This window comes from Panicum virgatum, chromosome 1K (genome assembly GCF_016808335.1).
Source record: "Panicum virgatum strain AP13 chromosome 1K, P.virgatum_v5, whole genome shotgun sequence".
Classification (NCBI taxonomy): domain Eukaryota; kingdom Viridiplantae; phylum Streptophyta; class Magnoliopsida; order Poales; family Poaceae; genus Panicum; species Panicum virgatum.
The window spans coordinates 9,737,037-9,759,246 of NC_053136.1; the positions used below are offsets into that span (position 1 = coordinate 9,737,037).

At 44.9% G+C, this 22,210-nt stretch overlaps 3 long non-coding RNA genes across 4 annotated transcripts; all 3 read right to left on the minus strand.

The window, feature by feature from the left end:
• Positions 1-1,036: 1,036 nt before the first annotated feature.
• LOC120689267 lies at positions 1,037-21,564 on the minus strand. Of its 2 annotated transcripts, none has more exons than XR_005681214.1 (2): positions 21,282-21,564; positions 1,037-1,319 (listed from the first exon to the last, which is right to left on the minus strand). It is a non-coding gene; the product is annotated as an uncharacterized LOC120689267 (long non-coding RNA). The 2 variants fall into 2 exon arrangements; XR_005681215.1 differs by lacking the exon at positions 1,037-1,319 and adding an exon at positions 20,904-21,180.
• LOC120689562 lies at positions 16,257-17,078 on the minus strand. The gene is made up of 2 exons (XR_005681327.1): positions 16,867-17,078; positions 16,257-16,786 (listed from the first exon to the last, which is right to left on the minus strand). It is a non-coding gene; the product is annotated as an uncharacterized LOC120689562 (long non-coding RNA).
• On the minus strand, positions 18,662-19,413 carry LOC120689471. The gene is made up of 2 exons (XR_005681238.1): positions 19,160-19,413; positions 18,662-19,070 (listed from the first exon to the last, which is right to left on the minus strand). It is a non-coding gene; the product is annotated as an uncharacterized LOC120689471 (long non-coding RNA).
• Positions 21,565-22,210: the final 646 nt, after the last annotated feature.

Sequence of the window (22,210 nt, forward strand, 5' to 3'; positions counted from 1 at the left end):
TGGTTGATCGATCGGTCGGTCGATGAGTTTGCGACGACGGCAAGTGCTTTGGTTTTGCTTCGATCGATCTTGCCTACCTGCGTTGTGTTACTTATAGGACACCCGGCCACTCTCCCGATCAGCTATCCAGCCATGGACACTGCTGCCTCCGCCGATCCGATCCGTCGTGTGAACGTGCCCGCTGGCGGTGATCACCGTTGGTGGCCTGCACGTTGGCGCCAATTTTCCATGTACGCCATGGCTGCTGGTCAACAATGTACACGCTGCGAAGAAAAAGTGCCACCTAGAGCCGTCGCGTTCCTAGATAATATAGGCCAATGAATTGACTGGACCTGTAAGCAGTGAGCACTGAGCACGTACGTCTTTCCAAGGGTAGCTAGTCAAGTGGTAGTGAGGAAATATGTGAAGAAAAGTTTATGAGCGACGACCGGCGACTGAGGACCTCCGGTCGGTCTCTCCGGCCGTCGTCTTGCGTGGAGAAAAATACTAAGCCTTCAAAGTATACACAGATAAAGCATCACCTTTTCTTCTTACACGGGAGAAGATAGGGGTAATTTGGTCATCAAATGTTTATAAATCTGTCGAAGGGAATAGGTAATAGTACGTTTTGAACAAATGTAAAACTGTAATGGTATTTTTCTAATATCGCGAATAGTAATGGCGTATCTCCAAAATTTAACTATTGCAATGGCATGTCTCTAATTAATCCAAAAATTAAAGGGCCAGAAAGCCAACGGATAGCCTCCACGTGTTCAGAGTCATGGATGAGACATGCAAAGGACAGGACACATTCAAAAATACTGTTCCTATATATCTTTCCTACTCCCTATATATGTTTTGAAGTATGACGCACACGGCTTAATTAAGCTGCTTTGGCCTTGAGTGTTGGAATTTCGCTGGTACTAGTATTTTTCTTTTGAGAAACACCGTACAAAAGCAGATGTTCGCATACACGTACGCACGCTCACCTCAATAAATACACGCACAAAGATGAAAGTTCATGATCATAGATCAATCATGAAAGAGACACACCATATAATGGAATTGCTTTCAGATCAACCCTTCAGTCTCGAGTCGCTTTCAAATTATATTTTTATGTATTGGTTCTGAGAATTGAAAAGTACATGCGTGCCTTCAAAAACTACATTATGCGTCGATTTCGTGATACATCCTTATTTAACCTTTTAACTACTCGATCGCACATTCAAATACATGTATAGCCTCTGCTTGACGTCGATGGCGCAGCAAGAATCATGGCGGCAAGCACCGGCGGCGGCGACCAACGCACGGCGTGATAGGGCGGCGTTGCCACAGCGGACCTGCAAATTAAACGGGAAGAGAGCTCGTCGTCGATTAGCCGCGACTGAAGTAGAGCAGCAGGCAAAAATAAATCGAAGAAGGCGGAGGAGCGACGACGCACGGGGAAGGGTGGGGTAGGACGGCACCGGCTGCGGCTGCGTGGGGTAGGTTGGCACCGGCTGCGGATAGGTGGAGTAGGCCGGCTGGCAGAGGCAGCCGGTGAAGGCCACCAGCCAGAGCGCCACGGCGAGCTGCGCCACCGCCAGGAGGCCGGGGCGGCGGCGCGGCACCAACGACACGGCCATCGATCACGCAGACACCAACACCACCCGTGCACACTAGCTAGCCGAACGGAGCTGGGCGAGCTAAGCTAGCTCCTTTGTCAGACTCCGATGATCATCCGGCCGTGCTAGCATCGTGCTATTTATATAGCACCCTCAGCCGGCATGGGACAAACGGGCTGAATGTTCGCGGCACCTTCCAGTGGCAGCAGTGGTCGTCGGTCGTCGCTGTAGCTGTATGCTTGGCTTGGCGCAATTTTTCCACGACGACCCACCCTGTACAAGTGCTACATTGACTGGACCTGTAAGCAGTGAACGCGTACGCCTTTCCCGGGATAGCTAGTCAAGTGGTAGTGAGGAAATGTTGGAAGCAAAATCTATGACCGACGACCGGCGACCGGCGACTTGAGGACCTCCCGGTTGGTCTCTCCGTCGTCCTGCGTGGAGAAAAACTAGCCCTTCAAACTACACAGATAAGCATCACCTTTTCTTCTTACACGAGAGAAGATAGACGGGTAATTTGGTCATGAAATGATTATAAATCTATCGAATGCCACTAAGTGAGAAATCTTGATTTGTAATGGGCACGGACAGCCATAGGTAACGGGCATAGCAAACGTTACTGTTATCGGGTTACAAATGATAGTATAAACACCCGTTACCTATTGTCCATATTTGCAATAGTTACTTATCTGCGACCATTATGGAAAGCAGTAATCAGTAACCCAAACTTGCTTTTTTTTAGGCCCACAGAGCAACGGAGTAACGGGCAAGGACTAACGACCGTTACAAATCCATATCTCACACACTATCACACGGAACCTGCAAAATCAATCTTCTGCACCCACCCAGCCATAAAATACAGCACCACCACACAACAACACACTCCCACCTTTTTCAGGAACAAGATGCTATGTCATGCTGGCCTTGGAATATTAATCCAAGGAGCACAACAAGCTACAAGCTGAGACACAAGCCATAACGCTAGCTTCAGCAATCATCAAGACCATAGAGATTAATCAAGTGCAATACTTGACAGATTCTAAGCTACTTGCAACAACGCTAGCATACACCTTGATGCTAGACAGTAGACCAGAGGCGACGATGATGAAAACTCATACCTTGATGATGAAGCGAGGGTGGAGCCACGCGGTTGCGGTCAGCGACGATGGTCGATGGGCGGCGCAGTTGCAGTGACGACGAGTGGAGCACGCTGCTGCGCTGCAGAAGGCACAGTGTAGGCAGAGCCGGGTGGAGCCGCGTGCTCGTGCAGAGCGGCGAGCAGAGGCACCGGAGTAGGTGACGGTCGAAGGTGGAGGCGCGCACCATGACTATTGTTTGCATTATATAGTGTTTTTAGTAAATTGGTTGGTGCATACGGCTAACATCTTTTAGATGAGGAAAATTTGTGTTAATCTCAAATAATCACTACTGCCACTGCCACTGCAAAGCACAAAGCACAAAGCCGTCTGCTCAGTGTTGTATGTATTGATGACCGGCAAAATGTTTCCTATTGGAAACAAATAATAAAGCAGATAGTTTGCATGTTTTTCTATGGGGATCGGATGTGGACTTCAAACGAGAACAACTCGAGTTAGCGACAGCCGGGGATCGATCTCGATCAGGTCTTCATTTCGTCATTGAGAAGAAGATCGCGCACGTAGCTAATCAAATAATTGTCACCACCGGTAGGCAAAAATAGGAAGGGAGAATAATTGGTGCTAGCGACGACCGGCGACTGAGGCCTGGTCTTTGCACCCATAAGCAGCGCGGCCAGCCCTGCTGTCCGTTTCAGGGCTTGCACAGTGCACACTGCTGAATCCCGCTCCATCCGCCACTCTGGTTTTTACACGGCCAATCCCTGTGTGATCTCGGTGAATTTTACCTTGGAGTCCGTCTGGATCATCAAGGTGCTAGGAAATGAACTAAACTCCCACAGTAACTCCGGCACCAGCATGCGTGCTGCAGCAGTTAATAATCGCGGGAAAACGAGGAGTCTCGTTAAGAAGAAATTGCAGAAACGAGGAGACTATGGTTAACGTGATTAATGGATTGATAATCATAATTGGTGCCCTCAGTCACTCTGTCATGTGAAAATATAGTAGTTGCACATCTTATTAGGCTATATAGCTGCACGTACTAAAATTTGTTGTCACTTGTAACTTGACAGGCCTCTTAGTATAGCAACTTTTGGAGGCCCCTAATTTTTGAAGACCTGGTGCAGTCGCACCTTCCGCACCGCCCTAGGGCCAGCCCTGATTATAGATGAGGTGGCGAGTTCAACTCCGTTCAATTCAATCAACAAATGCACAAAAGAAATGTTTAACCCATGTGAAACTTCATGTCCCTCCTCCCTCGGCTCTGTTCCTAAATATAGCAATTTAATTTGAATCATTCCAAATTTATGGAGTTGAACAGACAAAAACCCACAAAAATTTGTTGCTCATGTGGACGCCCATTATATCAGCTCTGTTCCCTCCGATGCATTTTAAATTATAATTCGTTTGACTTTTTAGACCTCGAGTTTGATCACTCGTCTTATTCAAAAATTTGTGCAAAATATCACTTCTTTTATTGTTGCTTGCCTTACTAAAAAAGTTCTTCAAAAAGACTTAAATTTGACTTTATTTGCATAGTTTTTTTACTAGAGAAAAATCCATTTGACCCCCTGAACTTGTCACCGAATCTGAAAAACACCCCTGAACTCAAAAACCAGAAATCTTACATACCTAAACTTTCAATACCGGCCAAATTACCCCCCTTGACCACGTCAAAGCTGTTTTGTTGGTAGTTTTGCTGATGTGGCACATGCGGGTCCCACATGTCACTGTATTTTTTTGCCACATCACCTCCTCTTCCTCCCCCTCTCTCTCACTAACCGAGCAGCCCCACATGTCAGCCCTTTTTCTACTTCCAGACCCCCTCCGCCGCCAACGCCCCTGCTCTCCCGGTCTCCTCCCCTCCAGCCCCTACCTACGGTGGCGCCCCCCTCCTCTCCTGTCCTCCGCACGCGGCGCGCGGCGCGGGCGCAAAGGAGGAGCCCGCGGCGGGACCAACGGGACAGGCCTAGCAACGGCGCGGGCTCAGCGGCGTGTGGGTGCAGGAGGCACATGCACGTGCACGGCGGCTCGCGCGGACGGAGCGGGAGCAGGGGCGGTGGAAGCTTCGCGCGGGGAGGGGGGAGGCAAGGGCCCAACGTGTAACAGCCCAAAGAAATCGGCCGAACGAGCTAAGTGGGCTGCGAGCACTTTCGCGTGGGCTGTAGAGCGGTACTGTAGCATGTAGCAGTAAACGGGCTGGGTCGCGTCGTGGGCTGAGTTTGACGGTTACTGTAGCGCGGGTACTGTTCACGCGCAAAACACTGTAGCCCATCGGGAGCAGCTGGCTTAGTAGCACCCTGATTTCCGATCGGTGGGTGAGCCAAATTAAATAGCTGGCTGTAGGAAACAGTTAATTCCGAATCGATCTTTTTGCGTGAAGCGAGGACGAAAGCGCAAAAGAATTAATTAGCAGGTGTGGTTTACTCAACGTGCAGAGTAGATCTTAACCGTTCTCTTAAGCCAGGTCGTTACAGTGGTATCAGAGCCGACTCTCGCGGTTTCACGCCACATACGGGCAGAAGTGGGCATGAGCACGGACGCGTGGGGGCGTAGATGCCACCGGCATGTGGACGGGCGTGTGCGAGGCACAGACGTCGCACAGGGACCGTTGACACTGGACGCACGGATGTGGCACATGGGACCGTTAGCACTAGACGTATGGAACGTGGCCAAGAGAGGAGATCCTGCTCCTTTGTCCCATACGGATAAGTTGGCTCTTCGACGAGGACACGTCGAATTCTTTAGGGTGGGTGTATGTAACAGCCAAAAGAAATCAGCCCAACGAGCTAAGTGGGCTACAAGCCACTTTCGCGTGGGCTGTAGACCGGTACTGTAGCGCCAAACGGACTGGGACGCGCTGAGGGTTGAGTTTTGCGGTACTGTAGCGCGGGTGCTGTTCACACTAAAAACACTGTAGCGCATCGGGAGCAGCACACCTTGCTTTCCGATCGGTGGGTGAGCCAACTTAAATAGCTGGCCGTAGGAAACTGTTAATTCCGGATCGATCTTTTTGCGCGAAGCGAGGACAAAAGCGCAAGAGAATTAATTAGCAGGTGTGGCTTACTCAACGTGCAGAGTAGATCTTAGCCGTTCTCTTAAGCCAGGTCGTTACACAACGGTGCGCAGAAGCGGGAGCCGCGCGGATCCGGCAGCGGCGGCGCGGGCGTGCGACGCGGAGCAAGGCAGCCTCGGGCGGCGGCGCGCGCAGGCGAGGCAGTTTGGGAGGGTGGGGGCGCTGCAGGACGTGGCCTACCTCCTCGGCCTCCCTATCGTTGGGGAGGCTATAGGTCCGCGTGTGGTGGCGGCCTCGTGGAAGGATGACCTGGAGGCCCGTTTTGCCCTGGTTGACCGCGTGGAAGAAGCAGGTCCGATCAACCCGCACCCGCGAGCAGCAGGTCCTTCGAAGACCTGGTTCCTACAGTTTACAATACGTATTCATTCCATATTTAAATTTAATTGTTACAATTCACATGTTCCATTGTCAGTTGAAACCATTAATCTTAATTGTTTATGCAGCCTGCCCTGTTGGCTACGGATGCCGACGAGTACAGTGTGACCAGATCGCTGGAGGCTTACCTACTTTGGTTGTTTGGTTACATCATGTTCAACAACACTCATGGCAACTCGATCGATAGGATTCTCCTTCCGTATGCACGGGAGATTGTGGATGGGGACGAGGACGTACCGCCCTACAGCTGGGGTGAGGCGGTACTTGCAGCCACTTACCGTGGACTCTGCGACTGCTGCATGAACACACATGGGAACGATATCCTGGCAGGGTGCCCACTACTGCTATAGCTTTGGTCGTACGAGAGGCTAGCCGTTGGTCGGCCCATGGTCAGCCACGAGCCTTACCACGGGGCCATGTACGGCGACGAGGAGGACGAGAGGCCCACTATGGGAACTATCTAGATCTGGCGTCAGGTACGTTCGCAACAAATCTAATTTTGTTATTCATTGTTACATGATGCATTAGTGCACTTTTAATTTTACTTATTCGAAATGCAGAGGTCCTGGGCGCATGCGCAGGTTAGACGCGCATATCCTGAGTTTGTTTCAGAGCTCGACATGCTGACGCCCGAGGACGTTGTCTGGGAGCCTTACAGCCCAGAGGCTGTGGCTACCCGTACACTAGCAGGCCTTACAGCCCAGGTGTCTTGTATGACAAAAGTTAATTAGTTCATGTTTTATTTAATTGCTGCATGCTTGCTCTGGCCCCGGCCATTTGAGTAAATGATTAGCTTGGTTATTAAACCACGTTGAGCCCTTGTGTATAATCTAATTAGTCTGGCATTTTTTATAGCTAGTCTGTTGCCTATTGTTTTCTCAGTTAGCGCTTGAATTGTTTAATTGAGCAAACATGAATTGTTCAATTGAGCAAGTTTTGATTAGAGAAGGGTTTTAGCTAGGTGCTTTATGAGCGGCTTCTTTATTGTCTTTTATATTGTGTCAGCCTGTTTTCGAGCTTTGCTAATTTTTGTTGAGTCGTTGCTTGCTTATTGAAGTAAACTCTGTTGTGAATCTAATTGGAAAAGCTTTTTTTGGTGCTTCGGTAAATTGGTACTTTCCATTACGTGCTGTGTTTGACTTGAGTAGGATGCTTTTTGCTTAATTACTCTTTGCGTCGATTTTTTTCTAACCGTTTCTAGAGTGAGCTCGTCACGAATAATTGTCTTGTGTCACGTTGGCGGTTAGAAGAGAAGCGTATCGGATTGTATTTGGGATATAGGTCTTGTTCTTAAGCCTGAAAGAATGCCTGAACAGTTGGGTTGACTTGAATTGCTGACCACGCACGGTGTTGGTCTGTTTTTTGGAGCCAGAGCCATCTTGTGTCGGAGGTCAGCCGTGACACAACTGGCCAAGAAACTAAGGTGGCGCTTGGTTTGTCTTTTTTGTAACGTGATCAGCTCATAGCGTGAAGCGATTTCGATAGTTTTCGTTTGGTTATGGATCTCTGTACTGTGTAATTGGTTCCCACCGCTATACAACTCTGATTACACCCAAATTCTCTGCCATCATTGTGTAGATCGGTGCTGCCGTTAACACTGACTTCACCCAAATTTGTATAAATAAGTAAGTACACAACGACGATCGATATTATTATTGGGAATTTGGGACCAACAAACGGGCTACATCATGTTCTTGGTAGTACATATGCAACTGCAAGTAGGCCGGCCACAGGATGTGTTTCTTGGTAGTACAATTATTCCCTGCTCAATAAGCGTGAGAGGGTAGTATTATATATGCATGGTACATACCATGGAACTGCAATAATAGTCTGCTAAGTATTGGACTCACTTTATTTATTGTTATGGTTTAAATTAGGCTTGTGAATCCAAACAAAAGGTACATACCTTGTTTAGGTGAAAATCAAAAGATGCCCAAACAACATAGGTATAGTGAGCATCAATGTCTTGTAAGGAACCTCAAAAGTGTGTGAGCAAGAACAATGCTGTATGACAATCTAATTAAAAAGGAATTATATGCATATCTGAATACATCCAAGTCAATACACGGAGTACGCGTACAGGCAGCAGTGACAAATAAATATCACAAGATGCTCTAGTGCTCATTCTAGCGACAAATACGTGATATTTTAGACAAGGTTTCCTCGAGTTCTTGAAACTTTGACTGTACATATTTTTCAAAGCATTTTAGATTGTAAACATGAAAATTGCATGCATCATGCATACATTTCTATTGAGAAGTCACTACCAGAAAACGGAATTGCCTTGGGGGCCAAAACCACCAAGGAATATAGAAAAACTGCTAAGGCAATTGTCCTTGGCTGCCAACCGCTAAGCAAAATCCGCCAAGAGTAGAGAGTCAAGAAAACTCGATTTACTTGGCGACCAACTGCCAAGGATTATTTCCTTGGCTGTTTCTCACCAAGGTATCGAATGTGCCAAGAAAATATTCCAATTGTCAAGTATATAGATTTCTTTGGCAGTTCTATCCAGCCAACTTAAATTGTTTCCTTGCTGGCAACCAGTAACAGTCAAGGCAATATATATTTTTGGCAGCTACTAACAGACAAGGCAATAGATATTCTTGGCAGCCATGAATAGCCAAGAAAACGGATTTAAACTTGCCGGTTGTACCACCAATGTAATTCTAATTTCCCACCAATGTAATTCTAATTTCCTTGGCAGCATCTAACGCCAACTAAAATTTAATTTCCCTAGCCTACTTGCACCATAAAGTTAACTATAATTTCATTGACAGCAGTGTACCGCCAAGTTAATTATATTATAATTTCCTTGGCATCTGTACTGCCAAGGTAAGTCACTTTCAAGAAAGGGTTATTAGCCAAGAAAATGTGGATCAAACTAATGATTGGGCAGCCACCATATAGCAACAGTATATAAACCATATATCCAGCCCAATATGTTAATTAGCCAAGTTAATTCTATTGATTGAGCCACTATCGCTAATCTCGTCGTGATAACACCTCCGGCTCGAACTCCCCCACCGCCCTGCATTGCTGCCGTCTTTCCCAGCCCCACCGCCGGTCCGGCGACCTCTCAACGACCCTCTATAGGCCTGTCCCCTTGGAACCCAGCAGCCTCCAAACCCTAACCATGTTGCGGCGCGGCTACCGGCAGTGGTAGCAGATTCTCAGCAATGCCGGGGATCGCAATCACACGTGCGATGAATATATTCCCCAGCGTGAAACCGTAGCTTGTTGTGGGCGACCATGTCGATATCATTTGTAAGGATCACCGGGGTGTCCGACCCTAGAGGGGGAGGGGGTGAATAGGGTCGCTAATCGCTTTTCTATCCTAGGGCTCAATCTAATTGCATAAGATAAACCTAACACGTCCTACACATGCTAGTTATGACTAAGGTTTATCTATGCTACCCTCTACTTACCCCAAAAGACTTGCAACCTATAGCCAATCCTAATCAAACTAACTAGGAAAGTAAAGGTAAGCAAGAAAGAGTAAATGCGGAAACATAATGCGGTAAGTAAAGCGGTAAGGGAGAGGATATGCAAACTCCCGTGAAGACACCAAGACACACGATTTAACGTGGTTCGGTTAGGACACCAAAGTCCCTCCCTACGTCCACGGCCACTTGCTCACAAAGAACAAGTGGGATGCCGAGTCTCTTCGCTTGATCACCGTCTTGCCACACCTCCAAGGCTCCCGACAAGCAAAGGCTAAGTGACGCCAAGTCACAAAGACGAGGTCACCGCCACCGTCTATCTCGAAGCGTCACCACGGCACCGTCTTCACTATCTTGGAGCTTTAACACCAAGTAGGGGCCTCCTTCCCCGCACAAAGTGTCGTTGCCACTCCACACCAAGTCGGAGGGTCACACGACGAGTACACAAGTTGCTTGCCGCAGCAAGGCTTTCTCTCAAGCTAGTTCTCTCAAGAACTACGCCTAAACAAGCACTAAGCACTCTCACAAGTGTGCTTAAGCCTATATGATGTACAATGAAGCTCTATGGTGGTTGGAGATGATCTTTAGCTCTTGTATACTTCCTTTAACTCCAGCACTCTCAAATGACCCGGCCTTGGGGGTATATATAGGCAGCCCAAGCAAATGTAGCCGTTGGAGAAAAGCTGCCAGAAAAACGCTTAACGCCGGTTAATCCGACGTACCTCCAAAGCCATCGTCGGTTTAACCGGTGTATGTAAACTGTTACTTGAAAAACTAGCCGTTAGCAATTAACCGGTGTATCGCCGGTTTAACCGATGCAATCAACCGGTGTATGTAAAATTAGCGTCGGTTTAACCGGTGATTGTAACTTCTTCACGTTCCTCCAAAAACCACCTCTCTGGACAACTGAACCGATGCAATTGACCGATGCATCGTCGGTTCAACCGGTGTATGTATTTTCATCGGTCTTCGTTTGGCAATGCACCGACGTATGCATTTTCTTCAACGTCGGTTAATCCGGTGAGTGTATCTCCAGTTTCCAGCTTCTGGACAATTACACCGGCGTGTGTATTTTCCTTAACGTCGGTTCAACCGGTGTATTGAATTTCTTCACAGTCTCTTCGATTCTTGTCCTTTGGACCGAAGAGCCCAATAACTTGAACAAGAACAAGAAGGCTAAGGAGATCAAGAAAAACACATCTCCATACTTGAAGGCGTCCTACATGTACACTAAGCCCACCCACAAGAAAAAGCAAAAGAGCAACCACTACATACTTGAAAAGAAGAAGAATGGCAAGGTGGTGGCTCATGTCATGGGGTGGAGAACATATGGATGGAACCAACCTATTTGGGTGCCCAAGGATATTATTCATACCATGGATGGCTCTCAAAAGGTTTGGGTTCCTAAGACTTAGGCACCAAACAAGTGCATCGGGGGATTTGGATGCTTAGCTTACAAGTTAAAAGTGAAGGTCCAAGCCAAAACAAGCTAAGCTCACAACTTGGACATTTGTTGCCCAAGTCCCCCATAAGGTAATGGTAGCTAGATTTCAATTCAAGCATCATGTAGCTCCATTGCTTTTTTTAGGATGTTTGCTTGTTTTGCATCTCCTAGTGTTATATATGGTGGGTTGCTTGTGCCATGACTCTAACCCATGAGCAACCTACATGGTTTGATAAGTGTGTAGAAAGCTACACAAGATTACCTTTCATGGTACACGGACTTCATAAGGTATGTATTTCTTATGTGTACTATGAACACAAGCTATAGGGTAAACTTCCTAATTGTGTAAAAATCAATGTGCATACATTTGCTTGGTGATTCAAACACTAAATGTACACATTTAGGGGGAGTTCACTTTATAGCTTGTGATTTTGAGACTAACATGTTTGCTAGCTTATCTTTTGTAGTCTCACGTGAAGTTAACACTCTAAGAGAATGTTTCTCACAATCCATGTGAACAAACAACTCTATAAGAGTGGTTAGATAAATTGTGCCTTCATGCATGTTGAGCCATGCTTTATTGAACTTAAATGCTCATATCTAAGTTCATAGGCTATGTGCTCATACACTTGCTCAATCTTGGTGTACCAAGTACTCTTCCTTCAAAGACTTTCAATTGGTTGCAAGTCACTTTCAATTTGGTACATACAAGGTAAACTAAGTTGTTTCCCCCGGAGGTATGCTAGGTTCTAAACTCATTCAATTGGTATAATTGTCAATTTCTTATCCTTTTTAGAGCTACCTCCGTGCATGATATGATCTAAGCTTTCTAGTTATAACATCTAGTTGTGCACTTGATTTTCACATTATCACTTTATGCACATACTTGTGGAAAGCTTAGCTCACGTCATGCTAGTTTCGTGATTTTGTGATCCACCATAGTAAATTCTCAATTGGTATCTTCATTGATATCATACAATTGGATCATGAGTCATGGAGCTAACTCCCTAGGATACTAATCTTCTTTTGAGCTATATTATTTTGCAAGACCTTTTAGAAGCAAGACCTTTTAAGTGATTTGATTCCAAAGAGGGATAAATATGGATCAAAGTAAGGTATTTTCTCAAGGAGAGGAAGCATATCCCAAAGGGGGAGAAACACCTAAGTGAATCAAGTCATGAGGGAGAATCAAAGGGGGAATCAAGGTTTTAGAGGGAGGCCAAGCCATCATTGGATGGTAGTAAGCACCCAAGTGATGGGGAATTTGGAGGCTTAACAAGGTTTGGGATGCATAAGTAGGGATGCATCATGCAAAGATGAAGTAAAGCCGAGTTGTGGATTAAAGATTAGTAACCCAAATTCCCCTCCCCTACATATGAGGTAATGAGTAAGGTAAAAGGATAATCTCAAATTTCATTTGATATCCTTCATGCATCATTGTAGCTCACTGCCTCTCTAGGAATGCATGATCTTATCTTTATAATTGGTATTTACATTTGGTATCTTTTATGCTTTCCTAGAAATATCATATGGTAGGTCGTTTTTAGTACTAACTTCTTATCTAGTGCAACCTACATGGGCGAAAACCGTTGCTTCTCCATGACACATATGTTTCGAAAGAAAATACCAAAGTCTACAATCGGTATCAATCCTATTTTTGGTATTCATTTGGTGTCATGTTTTCAAGTTATAGAGTTTGATCCCCATTATGTGAATTACAAGTGCATACATTTGATTAAGTGATTCAAACACTATTGCACACATTTAGGGGGAGCTAACTCTATAGCTTGTGTTTTTGTGACTAACATGCTTTCAAAGTGATATTTGTTGTAGTCACACTCCTTTTTGTCCATATGGTAATACACTCAATCCTTCGGTATCAAGATAATACACATTGCAATTAACCTTACATTTGGTATCAATGGATCAAGAAAGATTGGACAAGGGAAGAAGACCAAGCCATAACTCCCAAAGGTTAAAGAGATAAATGATATAGGGAGGCATGGCTAGTCACCTAGAGCTATCTCCATGAATTCAATTTCCTTTGAACACTACCCCTACAAGTCACAATTGGTATTACAATGGATGTCAAGATAGGAGGTGCCACAAGCTTTGAAAAAGGGGGAGCTTGTTCAAACAATGGGAGATATGCCTAATCTAGTTGGTATAACACTCTATCACTAGTGAATTTCTTTTGCTACTAATAATTCTTGTTGCTAGTGGTTATGAAGCTTTTAGGTGTTTGATGACAAAGGGGGAGAAATGTACCCTAAAAAGCAAGCAAGTGATGCCATTAGCAAGGGGGAGGAATGGAAAATGCAATACAAAAGGATGCATGGTGATAGGGGGAGGTGCTTAGTCAATGTGGGGAAGAAGTGCAATTTGATGATCCCATGGACTAGGGTACAAATTCTTTCATTGCTCATATGGTTCAAACCACGCACAAGCCATTGTTCCACAATTCTTTCTGCATTTGGTATCAAGGGCTTTTTAAAATGAGCATTGAAATGTCATCCAAGCAAGCTAAGTAGTTTCTAACTTTTCAAATTGAAATCAATTTCATATTCTTGCAATTCATCTTGCTTGCTTTGGTTGTGTTGTCATCAATCACCAAAAAGGGGGAGATTGTAGCGAAATTGGCCTCTCATGCCATATTTCAATATAATGTTTTGGCGATTGATGACACACACAACACTTGGACTAATGTGATTGTTAAGATGACTATTCTCAGGCTTTTAGGTTCAAGTGATGACAAAGAGAAGAGAGGCGTAGCAAGGCCCGACGTATGCATTTTCTTCAACGTCGGTTAATCCGGTGAGTGTATCTCCAGTTTCCAGCTTCTGGACAATTACACCGGCGTGTGTATTTTCCTTAACGTCGGTTCAACCGGTGTATTGAATTTCTTCACAGTCTCTCTTCTCTTTGTCATCACTTGAACCTAAAAGCCTGAGAATAGTCATCTTAACAATCACATTAGTCCAAGTGTTGTGTGTGTCATCAATCGCCAAAACATTATATTGAAATATGGCATGAGAGGCCAATTTCGCTACATCATTCCACTAATCTTAACATCGTCCGTGTGTCCCCATTGCGCGTGATGTGGACCCCTCGCGGAGGGCATGGACCTAACTTTAGTACTTTACGCTATAGTACAAGTATTGGATTTGGCCAAATAGACCGTTTCACCAAGAGTTGAGGGCCAAGAGCAAGAACATGTTGCGTGGCGGTGGTTGACGTAGGGCTAGGCCGGAGAGCGGTGACGGCGCGCACGGGGCCCAAGGGTGGAGGAGTGTAGGAGATGCAAGTGGATTCGAGGTTGATGAGCGTGAGCAAGAGGCGGAGAAGGAAGCGGATGCTTGTGTTGATGTGCGCCAAGAAGCAAAACAGCCTAAGGGACGACCTAATGGCTACACAAAATGAACCACTAAGATAAAGTTTTATAAGTGTAGATGCAAATGAACGTATCATAAAAGCACATGACTCCATTGTGTGTGCATTTTCAATTTTTTGTATTGATGCAGCGAACAATCACAATGAAGTTGTATGAAATTGTGGTGGAATTCGTGTACACTCCGCCAAAATATCAGTTTGTTGCGTGTCATTTTTAAAACTAAAAAGTTATATCTTTATAAATACATATAATTAACTTAATATTGCACTCTAACATACCACAGGCATGTTTTGGATTCTTAACGTATTAATATGTTGCTTGTTGGATTGGATTCTTAACAAATTGCACAATTTACTTAAGATTTAGGAAAACTGCCAAGGAAATACAATGTTTTCTTTGCGGCTCGGCCACACAACCAATGAAATGCCCTGTTTTCTTGGCGGCTCGGCCGCACAATCAATGAAATGCACTATTTTCTTGGTAGTTCGGCCATACAACCAAGAAAATTCACTGTTTGTTTAGCGGTTCCGCAAAAAAGCTAAGAAAATGTACTGTTTTCTTGGGGGGGGGTTCAAAATGTATTGTTTTCTTGGCAGTGACCAAAACATCCAAGAAAAAGCACTATTTCTTTGGCAGTTCACTAAAACTACCAAGGAAATGCCGAGCTTTCTTTGCAGCTCAAAAAATCTGCCAAGAAATTATATTTTCCTGGTTGTTTGTTGAAACTGCCAAGGAAACACTATGGGGCTGTTTGGTTTGCTGCATCTGCCTTAACCAGGCTGGCGGGATGCAAGATGTCAGTGTTTGGTTGCCTGCATCTATGGTTGAGCCAGGCTTCACGCATGCAAATAGCATCCCGCAGCCAGGCTCCGGGGAAATGCCCGAATCGCCGTTTCTGCCGGGCCAGGCTCACCAGGTGCGGTTGTTAATTTGATTAATGATGTATTAGTGTATGATTAGTAAATATTAAGTGATATTAATGTGTTTCAAAAATGTTTAAGATATAATTAGATAAAATAAGAACTATAAAAGTGTATTTGTACAAAATAAAATTATAAATATAATTTTATAATATTTGTTATCTCATGCACCATATCTTGGTACAAACAACCAAACAACATCTCTTCTCAGCCAGGCTACACAAATACAGTCAACCAAACATGACAACGTTGCATGCGCTCAGCCTGTCCCATGTGAGCCTGGCTCTCACATACGATCCAGGCTCTATAGCTACGCGAACCAAATGGGCCCTATATTCCTTGGCGATACAATTTTGGCTGCCAATGAAACTTTTGGCCGCCAAGGCTTGGTGTAGTGAGTGTAGTTTCCTAATGTCATTTCTGTGTTTTATTAAAATATTCTAAAGTAAATGGTGGTTCAAGTTGAAGGTCATGTGGTTGTCCAAATATTAAAATTGTAACTAGAACTATTACAGTTCCATAGAATCATATCAATTTCTCCAAAGCTAGCATGTCCTGTAATGCATGTATGATATGACTCTCATAATACATGCAAATTATCTGAGGTTGTTATTTAGAGCCCCATGGCAATTAATTGTTATATGACGTTGTATATGTAGCAATTAATTGTTGTGTATATTACAAGGAGTTTGGCTGTCAGCAAAAATTTGCATGATGTTGAAAATCATTTTACCTCTCTCCTCAATAATTCACTACAAAGTCAATAAACAAAACAAAATGGGCATGTAATGATTGATGTGTATGGCTACTCAAGGAGTACATAGTAGCATCATGGTACATCATCAACTTCCGGTTAGTTTTTTCATATTATGGAATTATTGTTATCAACCGTTAAAATTGCGATAAAAATTTGTAGCTATTAATTCCATCAAGTGAGACAAGCCTTATCTCTTGTTTTCCTTATTACAGTGTGTGTATGCATAAGCACACGAATCTTTTGCAGATGCACCAGCATGATGCTATGCCAATTATGAAACTTTCTAGTGTCTTCGGAACTAAAAGTGTAGAAACTTTAACTTAGGCGTGCTCCTTGTCCGTTGGCAGCTAAATGCATGTTCTCTCATTCCTCTGAAGCAATGCAATGGCACGGATTGCGTGGTGGACTGCGGACGGCTAGGCCGAAGAAGCTCCTCTCCAAGGAAGCGGTTCGGCTGGCAGACGACCGGAGCAGACTCTCAAGCAAGCGTCCAGTTCCAAGAAGCAAGGCTTGGTGGGCACCGTTTGGCAGCAGAAACAGGGGCTGCCCTCGCATGTGCTCCTCACGCACGACCCCGCCACCATGTTCATCGTCATCTTCCTCCTGCTGCTGCTCCTCCTCACGGTCATCAGCGGGTCACCGGTTAGCAGCCACCGGCGGCCACCACCAGGTGGTCGCCTCTCCGCGTAGCCGCCGCCGCCTTCGCCTGCGAGCGCTAACATCGCATCAATCACGTGTAACCAGAGGTAGATCGAACGATGAGAATTTAGAGGTGTACAGGCTTACAGTTTGCAGAGAACGCGAGGCATCCCAAGAGCACGGCGAGCAGAAGAATCGGCGTCACCTTGGCACTCATCTCGCTCGCAGCCGAAGAATCTCTGCAGCTGTGGAGGAGAATGTCGTGTTGAGCGCATAGCAGGCAGTGAGCTAGAGCCTTGAGCAATTTATACGTCGTTGATCGGCAAGATAGATGCTACTACACGCAGAAGCAAGTCAGTTGGTGCCTAGCTGGTTGTTCAGCTATCTCCGTGAACGCTGGCGAGGATCATCACGCGAAATGCGTGCTTGCCTGTGTGCCCGGAAACACAGAATACGTGTAACTGGTTTCCTGGGAATAAAGTTTTCAAAATTTGAGGACTCTGTTTATACATGACAGGAATACTGTAGTCACATCAAAATAACTTTTTCCAGTAAAACAGAACTTTGAACAACTTTTTGAGGAAATATTTTACTGAAAAATTATTTTAAAACCCTTAAAGTACACCAGCAGTTCCTAAATTTGTCCCGGTGTGTCATATAGACTCCTAAACTCTTAAAATGCCTTTTCAGATCCCTGAACTTGTTTCAAAGTGTCACGTAGGTCCCTAATATCTCAAAATGCATTTTTAAGTTCATAAACTTGTCCACCCATGTCATGCAGGTCCCTAAACTCTCAAGATGCTTTTTTAATTTATTATAAATACTGTTTTGCTACTTTAATTTAATCAAAAAATATTTTGCTATTTTAAATTTAATAAAATTGCTATTTTAATTTTTATTGAGAATAGGAATAAATTTATCTTAATAAATTTATACAGAGCATGCAAAATATAAATAGTTAGTAGGAAATATTCAGGGTTAGAATTGATATCTCCATGTTAAACGAGAAAACTATAATATCCACCGTTGATATCAAATGATCTAGACTAACCTATGATGTATGATTAATAAACAACTAATTTAGAATTAAAATGGTCTTAGTGGTAAGATTAATTCTAAATGAATTGGCTGAAAAAATAGTTTAATAAACAGTCCATTTTAAATACAATCAAGGGTAATTTACAGGGATATAAAAATTCACCTTGAGAGTTTAGGGACCGAAATAAGAGAAAAGTTCAGTTTATACTCTCGAATTATTATAAAAATCTGATTTTCAACCTTCAACTATGAAATAGGATAACAGAGGTCATTCAACTACTGGAAGTGGGCAAATTTAGCCCCTCATGTGGTTCTGAAGGTGGTTTTTTATTTTGTGAAAATTAAAAATATTTCATTTTAAACAAAAAAAACTCATAAGTTCTTCACTTTAAGTCAAAAAATTACGAAATTGGTATCAAAAGTTTTCTTAAAATGTAACCTATCTATTGGCATAATACTTGTTAGTTATTCAGATCCAATTTTTTTATATTCATAGTATTTTATTGCTTGTAGTTATGTCTATTATTTTTTAATAATTAAGATTCAAATGGAGAAATAATAGATAGGTTATATTTTTAGAAAAAATTGGTACTTGTTTTATATTTCTTAATTTAAAATGAATTAGTTTTGATTTTTTTATAGATCTAACTAGATTTTTTTTAAATATACAAACCACATTCGAAACCACCCAAGGATCAAATTTGTCTAGTTTCAATAGTTGAATGATCTATGTTGTCCAGGTTTGTAATTGAAGGTTGAAAATCGAACTTTTGCGATAGTTCAAGAGTCCAAATTTGTCCAGTCGATAGTTGGATGATCTATATTATTTGGTTTTGTAAAAATTAAGATAGTCGGACTTTTCCCGTATTTTTGTGATGCACAAATTGGCCCAGGACCATACAGATTCTTCCCAAGGGCCCTGCCCACGTCACACGATACATCTTGAGTCTCGATCTTTATATTCAAATCTCGATTATTTCAAACAAATCAAATACGTATCGAATGCACACGGCCTTCAAGCTCTCCTATTACGTGCATCCTGGTAAAGCCGAAACTGGTCGGCTGGAGATAATTTATTTCCCTTTTATTTACTGGTGTGCATGAAAGATGTGTGATTATTACTGATTAGGCTGCTCCATCAGTGACCATCACATTCATCAATGATCCGTAGTACATGCGGGATCGCTACCCGCTGTTGATGCATGGTGGCCGTGAAAATCATGGCAAGCGGCCGCCGGTGCCACCGGAGCAACCTTCAGATGGGCAGCGCGAAGGGCAGAGGCGGCAGATCGGCCGGGGGAAATGGAACGGAGCTGCAATCAAAAGCAAAAGCCAGTGATTTCATTAGCCTCCTTGCATCAGTATAGCTAGAAGAACTGAGGCAAAGCAGAGATGGACGCACGAGGAGCTGGGGTGTCCGGTGTTGCCGGCGGCGTCGACAGGATCACAGGAGGGCGCGCGCCGGCACCCCGGACGGAACGCTCCGGCAGAGGCAGCCGCCCGTGGCCGCCAGCAAGAGCGCCACGGCGAGCGCCAGGAGGCCGGGGCGCCGCCGCAGCTGCACGGCCATCGCGCACGCAGGTCGCAGGCTCCGATCCGGCAGGCACGCGCTGCCACCGTCTGGTTGATCGATCGGTCGTCGGTCGATGAGTTTGCGACGACGGCAAGTGCTTTGGTGTTGCTTCGATCGATCTTGCCTACCTGCGTTGTGTTACTTATAGGACACCAGGCCACTCTCCCGATCAGCTATCCAGCCATGGACACTGCTGCCGCCGCCGATCTGATCCGTCGTGTGAACGTGCCCGCTGGCGGTGGTCACCGTTGGTGGCCTGCACGTTGGCGCCAATTTTCCATGTACGCCATGGCTGCTGGTCAACAATGTACACGCTGCGAAGAAAAAGTGCCACCTAGAGCCGTCGCGTTCCTAGATAATATAGGCCAATGAATTGACTGGACCTGTAAGCAGTGAGCACTGAGCACGTACGTCTTTCCAAGGGTAGCTAGTCAAGTGGTAGTGAGGAAATATGTGAAGAAAAGTTTATGAGCGACGACCGGCGACTGAGGACCTCCGGTCGGTCTCTCCGGCCGTCGTCTTGCGTGGAGAAAAATACTAAGCCTTCAAAGTATACACAGATAAAGCATCACCTTTTCTTCTTACACGGGAGAAGATAGGGGTAATTTGGTCATCAAATGTTTATAAATCTGTCGAAGGGAATAGGTAATAGTACGTTTTGAACAAATGTAAAACTGTAATGGTATTTTTCTAATATCGCGAATAGTAATGGCGTATCTCCAAAATTTAACTATTGCAATGGCATGTCTCCAATTAATCCAAAAATTAAAGGGCCAGAAAGCCAACGGATAGCCTCCACGTGTTCAGAGTCATGGATGAGACATGCAAAGGACAGGACACATTCAAAAATACTGTTCCTATATATCTTTCCTACTCCCTATATATGTTTTGAAGTATGACGCACACGGCTTAATTAAGCTGCTTTGGCTAAGGATGACAGCGGGTCGGGTTCGGATCGGGTGGAGTCTCCGTGCACCCAAAACCGAAACCCGAAATCAAAACCCGAACTCGAACCCGAAACCGATTCGGGTGGAAATCCATCACCAAAACCAAACCCGCGGATACCCGAAACCCGAATGGATACCCGAAATCCGCGGATAAATATACACATATTCACATGTATAAACAAGAGCCAACAAATAATAAATATTTTCATGAGTCAACTTTCAATAAATTTAATAGTCTAAGTAAACAAGTTATCATTAAAATATTATAAAACATGAGTTTTAATTTCAAATGATTTATTTCGGATATCCATTGGATATCCACGGGTGGAAACCAAAACCCGAAACCGAACCCGAAACCCGAACCTGAAAACCGTGGACGAAAAACCAACACCAAACCCGAAACCCGAAAAACCGAAACCCGCGGATACCCGCACCAAGCCCGATCCGCTGCCATCTCTAGCTTTGGCCTTGAGTGTTGGAATTTCGCTGGTACTAGTATTTTTCTTTTGAGAAACACCGTACAAAAGCAGATGTTCACATACACGTACGTACGCTCACCTCAATAAATACACGCACAAAGACGAAAGTTCATGATCATAGATCAATCAGGAAAGAGACACACCATATAATGGAATTGCTTTCAGATCAACCCTTCAGTCTCGAGTCGCTTTCAAATTATATTTTTATGTATTGGTTCTGAGAATTGAAAAGTACATGCGTGCCTTCAAAAACTACATTATGCGTCGATTTCGTGATACATCCTTATTTAACCTTTTAACTACTCGATCGCACATTCAAATACATGTATAGCCTCTGCTTGACGTCGATGGCGCAGCAAGAATCATGGCGGCAAGCACCGGCGACCAACGCACGGCGTGATAGGGCGGCGTTGCCACAGCGGACCTGCAAATTAAACGGGAAGAGAGCTCGTCGTCGATTAGCCGCGACTGAAGTAGAGCAGCAGGCAAAAATAAATCGAAGAAGGCGGAGGAGCGACGACTCACGGGGAAGGGTGGGGTAGGACGGCACCGGCTGCGGCTGCGTGGGGTAGGTTGGCACCGGCTGCGGATAGGTGGGGTAGGACGGCTGGCAGAGGCAGCCGGTGAAGGCCACCAGCCAGAGCGCCACGGCGAGCTGCGCCACCGCCAGGAGGCCGGGGCGGCGGCGCGGCACCAACGACACGGCCATCGATCACGCAGACACCAACACCACCCGTGCACACTAGCTAGCCGAACGGGGCTGGGCGAGCTAAGCTAGCTCCTTTGGCAGACTCCGATGATCATCCGGCCGTGCTCGCATCGTGCTATTTATAGCACCCTCAGCCATGGGACAAACGGGCTGAATGTTCGCGGCACCTTCCAGTGGCAGCAGTGGTCGTCGCTGTAGCTGTATGCTTGGCTTGGCGCAATTTTTCCAAGACGACCCACCATGTACTAGTGCTGCATTGACTGGACCTGTATGCAGTGAACGCGTACGGCTTTCCCAGGATAGCTAGTCAAGTGGTAGTAAGGAAATATTGGAAGCAAAATCTATGACCGGCGACTGAGGACCTCCGGTTGGTCTCTCCGTCGTCCTGCGTGGAGAAAAACAAACCCTTCAAACTACACAGATAAGCATCACCTTTTTCTTCTTACACAGGAGAAGATAGGCGGGTAATTTGGTCATGAAATGATTATAAATCTATCAAATGCGTACGTAATGGCATATTTCGAACAAATGTGAAATTGTAATTGTATTTTTCTAATAACATGAACAGTAGTGGTGTATCTCCAGAATGTAACAATTGTAATAGCATATTGCCAATAGACCCAAAAATTAAAGGACCAGAAAGCCAACGGATAAGCCTCCACGTGTTCAGAGTCATGGATGAAATATGCAAAGGACACATTCAAAAACACCGCTCCTATATATCTTTCCTACTGCCTCTGTTTTC